Source organism: Hemitrygon akajei, chromosome 11 (genome assembly GCF_048418815.1).
Source record: "Hemitrygon akajei chromosome 11, sHemAka1.3, whole genome shotgun sequence".
Classification (NCBI taxonomy): Eukaryota; Metazoa; Chordata; class Chondrichthyes; order Myliobatiformes; family Dasyatidae; genus Hemitrygon; species Hemitrygon akajei.
This window is the reverse complement of record NC_133134.1, coordinates 155227763-155240092: the sequence shown is the minus strand read 5'-3', so window position 1 is coordinate 155240092 and position 12330 is coordinate 155227763. Positions and strand designations below refer to the sequence as shown.

Sequence of the window (12330 nt, the reverse complement as noted above, 5' to 3'; positions counted from 1 at the left end):
AATGAAAAGACAGATGTATAATATCAGAAAAGTATCATACTTTCAAATTATTTATGAAGTACTCATGACAAAACGGTTTACACGTGTACTAAAGGGGAGGGCAGGGATAAAAGAGATTATTTTAGAAAATCTTTCATTGTTAAAAACTTTCCATATTTTTTCTATTCACTCAATGATCTGTGTCAAGAATTCCCTTTACCTATCAAAATCTATTAATCTTATCAAATGTGTCTTTGTTAATAAATCAAAGAAAAAGATTAACTGATTCAAAAATCAAACTGAATATCACCACAAATTAACTAACAGGATGCTTCTATGTGTAATAAAGATTAACGGATGGATCTGTATTACTAGTCAAATAGAAACACATTTCTCATACATGCATTACAGCTCCTCTGGTTAAAATTACAGGCTTATCCTATCACAATCTCATGCAGCGATTTAACAAATTAACACTCGTATTTGTATTTCACGATGAATGCAGGCATGAAAAACTGGTGGGAAAATGACACTTGAAAAAATTTACTAAAAGTAGTCTTTAGCAAGCAAAACTGAAATAACTGCACCCACACACTCGAGAAGCATAGTCTCTATGACAGTACTTCCAGTAAGAAGCTTTTAATGTAGAGGAAGTCAGCACAAAGACTGAACTTATATTACAAAAATAACTAATGCTTACCTTAGCCAATGAGATTGCTGAAATAGGGCAAGTTGCCAAGATCTTCCTGGCAGTTCGAATAAAACACTAACGACTGACCAGTTGCCTAAAGTAATTATCTACTTTGTTTTGTTTTCCACTTACCGCCTCCCAAACATTAACCAATGTGCAAAATGAACTGAAGACCTTTCAGAACTCAGAGCCTTCAGCTCGATGGTGGTGAAAACAGAAAACAGGAAACAAATCAACAAAACTCATCAGCTTGTTTCACTTAGCTCACGTGATCTTTGCCCAGTCAGCAGCCAATGCATTTTCCTTCCTGTATTGGCAGAATTATTACACTGATCGTAATGAATGCTTTAAAAAAATCCCAATCTCCTCCTCCGAAAGAATGCATCAAGCTTCTCTCCAGCATGCAGAGCGCCACCAAAGAATGCTGCCCTGATTGGATTACTTTTTTTTATCTATTTAATTACTGTAACTGAAAGCTGCAAACGTCACACTGTGCATGTTTTAAATTAGCTCTTTTACAATGAAAGGTGGTGCAATCAGAACACGTATTTGAAATTTGGAATAGCTACAGAAGACTGAACCATATATTGCTATTTATAAGTCTCTGCTTACATGCAGTATTTTCAAAAATCACAACCAACCCACCTCCGACATATTATGTGAAAAAAATAAACCAATATAGTTTCAGCCAATTATTCTGCACCTACTATTTTTGGAGAACTGTGTCATAACCACTATCTATGAAAGAGCAACATAAGCATTTGGGGATTTTAGATCAAAATATATGCATTAATTTAAACTGACGCAGTCTTTAAAACACAAGATTGCTGGCTTAACAACTTACTTGCTGTACCTTGTATCATTCTCACTTTACAGTTCCTTGTATTTAGAGAGATTTCTGTTTACAGGCAAGTGCAGATTACAGTCCAGATCTTTTTTTAAAAAATAGATTCTGCTGGATTTGTTGTGAAAAACAAGGCACTGAATCAAATTTACATCTATGCCTCCTCCACCCCTCCTTCCACGTAACAATTTAACAAGCATGGCATCTGCGTTTATTTAAAAAAGTGTGAAATGCATAAAACTGACCAGCCGAAAGATTATATATAATGATAGTACCAGGTTTGCTGTCTTTTTTTAGAAACATGGCTACAGGACAAAGGTCTAGTCATTTGTGTAAATATTTGACTTTATTTATCAAAGTTAGTCTGTTTCAAAGTTTAGTATTCAATAGCTCTTGGGATCACTGAAGTAAATCTTTACTTATTTCGAACAATAATTTTTTTCGACAAACAAGAGAAAATCTGCAGATGTTGGAAATCTGAGCAACACACACAAAATGCTGGAGGAACTCAGCAGGCCAGACAGTATCTATGGAAAAAAGTACAGTCGATGTTTTGGCTGAACTGTCGACTGTACTTTTTTTTCCATAGATGCTGTCTGGCCTGATTTGCATGTGTTGCATTAATTTTTTTCTTTGGGAGATCATCAGAAATCGAACTGAGCTGCCAATTAGAATGGCCAACTTTGTCTTAACACTGAAAATTAGGTGCTAAATTGCTTTTATATAACCTACCTTGAAATTCAATTTTCATTAGCAGTTTCTTCAGGAAAACTGTTGAAATGCCAGCTTCACATTTAGAACAGATACAGGTGAGAGACTGGATTCCCAGTAACAAAGGTGAACACAAATACGTGGCATTTTCTTTCAAGGATCTTCTGAATTCAACTACCAAGTCAATCTGTTCCCAACCCAATCACATCATTAATTTACTAATGCACAGAGGCAAAGTCTTTCCAGAATTCTGCTACTTTAAAACTAGCTTAATCCAGAATTTCCACTTCATAAAAGTGAAAAAAGAATGCAGATATTGGAAATCTAAATAAAAGTAGAAAATGCTGGAAATATTGAATAGGGTAGCCATACCTGTGGAAAAGAGAAACCGTTAACATGGTCAGAAAATAGGAAGGAGACAAAGAAACTTGTTAAGCTACAGGGAGGGCAGACGAATAGGACAATGCCACTAATAAGGTGAAAAAAAACCAGGATGAGCATAGGGAATAAATGAAAAAGAAAATTTACAGGTGAATGAGTATTAGAGAGCGAGTTGACAAAAAAAATGTACGAGTTAAAGAATTCAGAAAGGAAAGACATAAACATAGTCAAGTGACACATATCCTGCAGTTGCAAAGAAAAAAAACAATGCTGTAATAACTGGCCATACACATTCCCAGGTCAATCAAAATTCCATTCACTTGGGGGTTCCATTAACCCTCAATGGCTTTAGGTTTATGAAGGTTTGCTGGGCCACATAGAGTGTCACTGAATTCTTGCACTGATGCCAAGATCAAAGCTGAGATGAGGCCTGGTGTTGAACTGAGTAACCTACTGGTGAGTGTGCTTTGTTACATATTACTACTAACAACTCAATCAATTCACTGATTGCCTAAACTTCCTACAATTTTGTGCCTCTACAACGTGTTTCCATACCATGAATTGGTTATAACACTATTGATGAGTTGGGAAATATTATTTGCATTACACAGGCCAGACTGATTATAAGGTAATCATAATCATGATCACAAAAATACCTATTTAAATCTATGCTCTGAAGGCCTGTGTTCTATAACAAAATTTTTTAAAAGAAATGTAATTATCACTTTATAGCAGAAACACTTGTAATTTTGACAGCAAAATATAGTTTCTGCTTCTGCACATGGGATGCACTAAAAATTTCTGACTTCTGAACCAAACAAATAGCTTTGCCAGCCCTAATCAAATATAGCTGCTAACGCTAAAATGCAAAACCTCTGTGTTTTTATGAATGATGTATTACAATCATTCTGTGCTCTGCATCTTACTTTTGTTAACATAATAGCAATCATTAAGAGGTCTTTCAACCTGCCTCCCGAAATTATTTGTCAATCTGTTTGTATATCGAAACTCAATTTCTTTTTAAATTTAAACACCAATATTTACAATCCTATGTCTAATGAAACAACTCTTTGGAGTTATCTTTAATATTTTTATATAGCATTCATCAAACTAGTCAAATCGTGCAATGAGAAAGCAAAAGAAAACAAACAGTAAGATTCAAGGAAAACCTTAAAACATATTTAATTGTTTTATAGCCCTCCCACAGCTCTGCCTAGTCTTCTTAGGTTGTCCATCGGGATCCGATGACGACATCCACTCCTTTAACGGTGAGATCTTTAATGACTATACAGTCCTATCCTGGACCCAGAAGCTCTATTGCATGTAGGACATGTATATATGGTAGTGGTGGTGGTAGTAGCAGTAGTGATAGCAACCATGGCTGCATTTCTCCTGGCTCTCTTCTGCTGTCTTCTGGTTGTTCTTTCCGTCTCCAGAATACGAACCCCATTCCTACACAGCTGCCGCCAAGTGTTACGGTCAGCAGCAACATCCTCCAGGTCCTCAGGTCTGATCTCGCACTTCCTTAAAGCATTCTTCATCTGATCCTTATAGTGCTTCTTCAGCCCTCCAACTGAGTGACAACCATGAGCTGGCCGTATAACACTCTGCGGGGTAGCCAACATGGGGGCATCCTTATCACGTGCCCCAGCCACTGCAACTGGTGCTGGGTGATTATGGCCTCAATACTTCTGCAGTTGGTCTTTACAAGAATTTCAGTGTGAGGCACCCGCTCACACCAAGTAATTCCCAGGATGCGCTGAAGGCAGCTTATGTGGAAGCGCTTCAAGGACTTAATGTGACTGCTGCAGGTTATCCAAGCTTCACAGCCATAAAGAAGGGTGGTGACACAGACCGCTTGGTATACAGCGACCTTTGTGGAGGGATGAAGGCTCCTGTTCTGAAAGACTCTACGTTGAAGTCTCCCAAAGGCAGCTGATACCTGTTTAATGCGGTTCTGGATGTCATTGTCAATGCCACTATCCTCAGAGAGAAATCTCCCCAGATATATGCCTAGTATACTAGTAAGCACATATGGAAACTCTGATCAAAAAAAAATTGGGTTAAATAGGACTTTCTTTTAAATGTATCCAAGATTTTTCATCCTGAATTGCTTATAATATTAGAGTTCTATTTAATGCCTTTCTAATTCCCCTTAAGGGGACGGCAGTAACAAGTGCAGGAATTGCTATCAGATTCATTGATCAATTGAGAAAAAAATAATTTCAATGCTTTGCTTACTTATTTATTATTATTTCTTTCTTTTTGTATTTGCACAGTTGGTTGTCTTTTGCACACTGATTAAGCACACTGATTGAACACACAAGTAGGTGCAGTCTTTTATTGATCCAGTTATGGTTTTTATTCTATTAGGGATTTATTGAGTATGCCCACAAGACAACATATCTTACAGTTGTATAGTTATTTTGAACTTTGTAAAAGTATTCAGCCCCCAACCTTTTGTTCACATAAATATTACAACCAGAGATTTGATTATCCTAACTGAAATTTTTTATTTGTGAATTGCTTTACTTTTTTCACAGTCCAGCCCAAATTACAAGGAAAATTATGAAGCATAAAAAGTACACAATTCAAAAATGGAAGTATCAGTATTTCAAAAGTATTCATTCCTCTTTGCTTAGTACTTGTTGAATCACCTCTTGCAGCTATTATAGCCAGTGTTTTTGGATGTCTTTATTGGATTTGCACAACGTGATGGAGCAAGATTTGCCCATTCCTCTGCAAAATCGCTCAAGCTGTGCCAGGTTAGTTGGGGACCAGTGCTGACAACAATCTGTGGTCTTGCCAGAGATGTTCAATCAGGTTAAGGTCAGGACTCTAACTGAGCCATTTAAGGACATCAATTTTCCTCAACTGAAGTCACTCCGTAGTTGTTCTGGCAGTGTGCTTTGGTTTGTTGTCCTACTGAAAGACAATCTTCTCCTCTCCAGTTTAAGCTTTCTGGCAGAGGCTAGCAAGTTTTCATCCAGGATCTCACTGTATTTAACAGCATTCATCTTCCCACCAATCTTGACCAGATTTCCAGGCCCTGTGCTGAAAAGCATCCCCATAGCATAATGCTACCTCCACCATTCTTTACAATGGGGATGGTGTTACCTGGCTGATATGCAGTATTAAATTTACACCATGTGTACCACTTAGTGCTGAGGCCATAAAGTTCCACTTAAAGTTCAGACCAGAAGAACTTCCACATCTTTACAGCATCTTCTAAATGACACTTTGCAAAGTTTTTACAGTCAAGGATATACTTTTTTTTTGGCCAGGGCTGCTTCTTTGCCACTCTTCCAAAAATACCCTTTTTGTGCAAGATTATGAAGCCATGAACTTCATCTCCAGTTGCAGCCACTGACTTCTGCAGCTCATTCAGTGAATGCTGGCATCACAGTAGCCTCTCTTACAACTGCCATTCTTCTCCAGCAACTAAGTTTAGAGGGCCACCCTGACTTAGACAGTGTGGCTGTGGTTTCATAATTTTCCACTTCTTCACAATGGACTGCATTGAGCTCTGGGTATGTTCAATGCCTTTGAGATGGTCATGTAGACTTTCTCAGATTTATGCTTCTCTATTATCATTTCCCTGACTTGTCTTGAATGCTGTTTTGTCTTCATTTTGGTTTGGTCTGATGAAAGTCTACTATAATGTTGTACCTTACAGAGAGAGGGGGCATATACTCGTATAATTCATTGAAAACAGGTAATTCTCCAATTTTCTACATCAACAAATTGGATGAGTTGGTAAGGTAATATATTGCAACTGAGGAAAGCTAACACAGTAATTACAAAGGAGGTGAACACTTCTTCAGCCTAACTATTTTGGTTTTTAACTTTTAGTAACTTGTTGACAGGTTTTGAAATTTTTCTTTTGATCGGACATATGTTTTGTAGATTAGCTCAAAAAAATCCTACTTCTATATATATATTAAATTTAGAAAATGAGGCAGTAAAATGTGAAAATAATTGTCAGGGCTGAATACTTTTTCAAGATACTGAGTGAGAAAAAGCCCCAAAAGGAAGCAAAATATCAGAAAATGACAGACCTAAAACTTACTGTAACCACAACTTCCTTTATGCATCTGGGAAGTGGCCTTCATTACTGGTATAGTTATCTTAGTCCTTTGTATGGTTCATGTATTTTGATCTTCAGTACTCATTTTCAATATTTTCTTAGCTGTCTCATTATCTGCATAATGCCATCCCATTTATTATAGACACATTATTCTTATGTTAATGACTTACAATTCTAATTGAAATGTGGGGTATTTCCTAATGAACACAATTTATATCATGGGTAAATTTCTAACAATGCTATTTATAATGTACTGCTTTTACTGTTGCTGTAAGTACAGACGCACACACAAAGTTAGAGATACATAAGGAAACAACTGTGACTAGATCCAACTATTTTTCATAAAGAAATACTTGTGCATGCTCTCAATGCCAATATCGGAACAATTCACTTGAAAGCTTACTTCTAGTTTGGAGCCCACTTTTACTTTCTAAACCTCTTATTTCCTCAAGAAGATATCTTCTGAAGCCACTTCCTAAAGTCAGGAAACATACTCAAATGAGAAAGGAGAAGTGTTTAGTTAATTTTGTTTCAGTTAAATTAGTTGCTACTTTTTCTTCAGAAGCATTTGCGAATTCTATAATGGTAGTCGAGTCCTTTTTCTTGTTGACCTGATTAAATTGGCCTTTAGAGACCTGAACTGGAATAGGCATTGAAGTCTGAAATTTGCTCTTTAAATCCAAAACTTTGTCAATGAGTCTGAAAAGTAATTTTTTTTCTAATAGATGACCTACCTTAAAAGGATCAGACAAGAAATTTGTGTGAATATCCCCCAAACACACAGCATTTGATTAGTTCATCTGGGGTAAAATGGGGTGCCAAGGGCAGCTTTCTAAGTTAATTTAACTTTCTAGCTTCTTTACACACATTTTCACTATTTCACCTTGTATTGTCATCCCATTTCAAATCATTTAATGATCCCAGTCCGCTACCCTTCCAAACACCTTCTCTTTCATTTTCTCCTCCCTTTAAAGCATTTCAAAACTCATTTACTTCTAAATTCCCTTATTTATACAGGAAGGTTCTTGAAGTGAAATGACCACACGCATTGTTTCTCTCTCTACAGATGCTACCTGACCTGTTCATTTCAGTCATTTTTAAAATTTGTCAATCCCACACAGCACATGACAGATGCAAACAGGAACAAACCTTTGGAGATGAAATACCCAAAGCAAATAGTTGCAAAGTTCTTCAGGGACCTACAGAAACCTAAATCTAATTCAGCAAGTAAGATGTGCACCGTCAGTTACATTTGTTGAAAGAGACAAATTGAACAGAGGTAACTACACAGAACCTGAATAAAGGTTGATCTCTCTTTGTGCAATTTGCTTGTATTAGCTTGGTTTCTGAAACTTTCAAGCAACAATGGCATTCCAGCTATTGGATTTATCAGAACAAAGGACATAAAATTTATTAAATATATTTCATCACCAATTGTGAATCCAACCATAACAATTGATCATTCCAGAGTACCAGAGTCTAGGAAGTATGCGTTTTTGCAGAATCACAGCAATATCCAACTGCAATTACATACTGCAGCACATACTTAGCTGCAAATTGCATTTTGATAAGTTGTTAGAAAGCTTTAAGAATTCTTTATTCTGATAGATTACAGTTACAAGATTCAGACTTGACAGCATTTAACATGGAAATTCAAGTAAATATTAGAGCACCCTGCAGCATTTGGTGTGTGTTGCTCTGGATTTCCAACATCTGCAGACTATCTTGTGTTTATGATTTGTCACTCCACTGTGAAGTCTCTTCGACAGATGCCTATCCTGAAGAAGTTTAAATATTCTCTTTGACAGGAGTTCAGTGAAACCCTCTCCCACTGCTCCCCCCCCCCCCAACTCTTCGACCTCATTCTCACTCAGTCCTGCTACCACAGCCACATATTCTTCCTGAGAGCTTGTCTTCGCCAACTTATGCCACCTCTTCTCACCTGCCAATTACCTCCCCCCAGATACGCTCCTTATTCCCTTTCTCCTAGGGTCCATTCTCCTCTCCTATCAGATTCCTCCTTTTCCAGTCCTTGGCTTCTTCCCATCCACCTAGCTTCAACTATCACCTTCCAGTTAGCCTCCTTTCCTTACCGCCATCTTTTTATCCTGGCATTTTTCCCCTTCTTCTCAGTGTGAAGGATCTCGGCACAAAATGTTGACTATCTATTCATTTTCACAGGTGCTGCCTGACCTTCTGAGTTCCTCCAGCATATTGACTTTTTTGTGTTTATGATTTGAAACTTCCGACTGATTTCTGGCAAGTTTTTAAATTTTGGTAGTTAATACCATAATTCAATGAATAGAAGTAAGCCCTCATTTCCTCACAGCAACTCTAATGGAAATTTTAAAGTCACAAATGAATTTTATTAATCCTTTAAAGGAGCAAAATTATATGACAAAAAGATACTATTTCAGCACAAGCATTCAATGACATACAAAAAGAATCAATAGTTAATGGATGACTTGTGGACATGGAAGAAGCTAAGCAGCATTGCCACCAAGAGACTATGCTTAAAATATTGCTTTTCTTGATATCTCATTCACAACAGTTGATCTGCTCTTTGATTTAGAATATTTAGGCCACAATGTTTAATGGGCTGCTGGCAACGGTGGTGGTGGAGGTGGATACGATAGGGCCTTTTAAGAGACTCCTGGAAAGGTACATGGAGCTTAGTAAAATTGAGGGCTATGGGTAACCCTAGATAATTTCTAAAGTAAGTACATGTTCGGCACAGCATTGTGGGCCTGTATTGTGCTGTAGGTTTTCTGTGTTTCTATGATAAAGACATGAAGGTTGCACAATTAAATGTCAAACAGATTTTAGTGCACTCAGCGAGAAAAACTATCAGGCTAAAATGTGTCGGTACATCACTAGGAAAGTGTCAGATCTAAAGAAACATCCTCAAGATTCTAGATTTCACTAAAAGGAAGACTGAGCATGAAGCCAAAAGTTTCACATTTGATTGAATCAAAACATCAGATGAGACAAAGGGGAATAAGTAGTTTTAGGTACATTACATTAGAAAGTATATCAAAACCCTGCACAGGGTGAGGATGTAGTTCATTTAGGTGGCACTGACATTTCAGTTGTATTTATTTTCATAGCCAGAATGCCATTAAGCTGGGAAAAAGTGCAGAGAAGATTAACAGGGATGTTGTCTAGACTTGAACTGACTCACAGAGAAAGGTTGAGCAGCTTGGGACTTTGTTCATTGGAGTGTAGGAAAATGAGGGGTGATCTTGGAGACATGTAGAAAATAATGATCATGGATAAGGCCCTATGGGCACAGCATTTCTCCCCAGGATTGGGGAATTAAAAATTCGAGGGCATAGTGAGAGGTGAGAAATCTAATTGAAACTTGAGGAACAACTTTTTCCACCCAGAGGGTGGTCCGTAAATTGGATGCCAAAGGAAGTGAGCAAAGCAGATACATTAACCATCTAGTCTCCCTCCCGGCACAAATCTCTGCAAACAGCAGAAGTGCTACAGCTGCCCGTTCACCTCCTCCCTCATCTCAATTTAGGGCCCCAAACAGTCCTAGGTGAGGCAGCATTTCACCTGCAAATCTGTTGGAGCAATCTACTATATCCCTTGCTCACAATACGACCTCTTCTATAATGGTGAGACCCAACATAGACTGGGGAGACACTTTGTCAAGAACCACTGCTCCATCTGCAAAATCCTATCACCATTCCCATTCTGACATGTCAGTCTATGATCTCTTCTCTTGCCACAATGAGGCCACTCTCAGGTTGGACTAGCAACTCCTCATATTCCATTTAGGCAGCCTCCAACCTGATGGCATGAGCATCGATTTCTCCAACTTCCAGTAATTTTTCACGCCTCCCCCTTCCCTCTTCTTTAATTCCCCACTCTGGCCTCTTACTTTGTCTTCCTATCTGCCTATCATCTCCTCTGGGGCCCCTCCTCCACTCCTTTCTCCCATGGTCCACTCCTCTTCTCCATCCCTTTATCTTTTCTATCAATCACCTCTCAGCTCCATAGTTCATCACTTTCCTCTCACTCCAACTTCTTATTCTGGCATCTTCCCCTTCCTTTCTAGACCTGATGAAGCCGAATAAATCAACTGTTTATTCAGCTTCATAGATGCTGCCTGACCTGCTGAGTTTCCAGCATTTTGTGTGTTTTGCTCTAGATTTCCAGCAGCCGCAGAATCTCTTGTTTATTAGCAATACTTAAAAAGTTCTTGGGAGATACACAGACAGGAAAGATTTGGAGGAATATGGACTAAATACAGGTGAGTGGAATTAGCTTAGATGGGAATCTTGATCGGCATGGACCAGTTGGGCCAAAGATGGATCAACCATTTAAGCAATTAATAATCTTTTAAAGAGGCAAAATTATATGATAAAAGGGTACTGAACATTTTGCCACAATGATTCAATGAGCATTTCCAAGCTTAATAAAGTAATGACTCTAGGGACCAAAGCTTCAATTCAAGTACACTGTATATTGAAAATATGATCTAATAAATCATGGATGTGGAACTTGGCTCTTAACTGAAGAAAAAAAAGCGTAGTCCATTGAGCAGTTCTCAAGTAGATAACCAGAAACAAGGATTAAACTAGGAGCCCAGTCTGATTTCTGGCAGGAAATTAATACATTCACTTTGCCTTAGTCACTGTGAAAATACTTTGCATCTGAAGTTAATTTTTAAGCAATTGCCCACTTGCTCAGGCTGAATGCCTAAGTTCAAGGACATTGGAGAGCAGAAAATTATTTCCTATGAAGCAGGTTCTGAACTTCAGATATCCCTATCCCACCTTTTACACAAAATTGAACTTTTGACTGCTGGCCTTGTCAGAAATGCTATTACAGAGTCAGTATTGTACAGTATAGAAACAGGCCATTCAACCCACTGCACTTAAACCAACCAATATGCTTATTTATACTAATCCCACTTGTCTGCATTAATCCTATATGTCTCCAAGTCTTGCACAAACAAGTACCTGCCCAAATGCTTTTTTAAATGTTACTGCTGTTCCTACCTCTCCCAACTACTCTGGCAGTTCATTCCAAATTTTTCTTTCCTCTATATGTAGCAAAATATACCACTCTATCTTCTACACCTTCTATTAACAAAATCTTTCCAGAACAATAATCTTCTTCTCCTCCTCCTCCTTCTCCTTTCCATCGGAATCTAATGAAGACGTCCACTCCTTTAACGGTGAGATCTTTGATGACTATACAGTCCTATCCTGGAACCACAAGTTCTATTGCATGTGGGACATGTATATGTGGTAGTGGTGGAAGTGATGGCAACCATGGCTGCATTTCTCCTGGCTCTCTTCTCCTGTCTTCTTCCAGTCCTTTGCCGATAATAATGACACGCATAATTTTTAAAATGCTGTCAAAACCATCTACGATCCAATAAATCGATGCGTTACTCCCCTGAAAACAGTAGATGGTCAAACACTCCTGAAGAATCAAAATACCATTCTGCTGAGGTGGGCTGAGCATTTTAACAGAACAATACACCAACTGCAACATAGCCAATATTTCTTACAACTATAACCTTCCAACTCTGAAACTCAGTGCCTTGGGTAATGAAAGCAACACACCACACATCTTCTTTGCCACCCCGGAGAACTACATTGCCAACTTTGGAACTTT

At 38.1% G+C, this 12330-nt stretch overlaps 1 protein-coding gene across 12 annotated transcripts in view; it reads right to left on the bottom strand.

Moving 5' to 3' along the window:
* The window catches only part of LOC140736158 (nuclear receptor coactivator 3-like), a 218645-nt gene that overhangs the window by 102704 nt on the left and 103611 nt on the right, over positions 1-12330 (bottom strand). Inside the window, exon 1 of one of the 12 annotated variants that reach the window (XM_073062019.1) lies at positions 680-921. The exons of the other annotated variants lie outside the window; for them this stretch is intronic. The gene's annotated coding sequence lies outside the window, so the exon portion shown is untranslated. Of the gene's footprint in view, positions 1-679; positions 922-12330 lie in introns of those variants that run through there. 12 annotated transcript variants of the gene reach the window in all.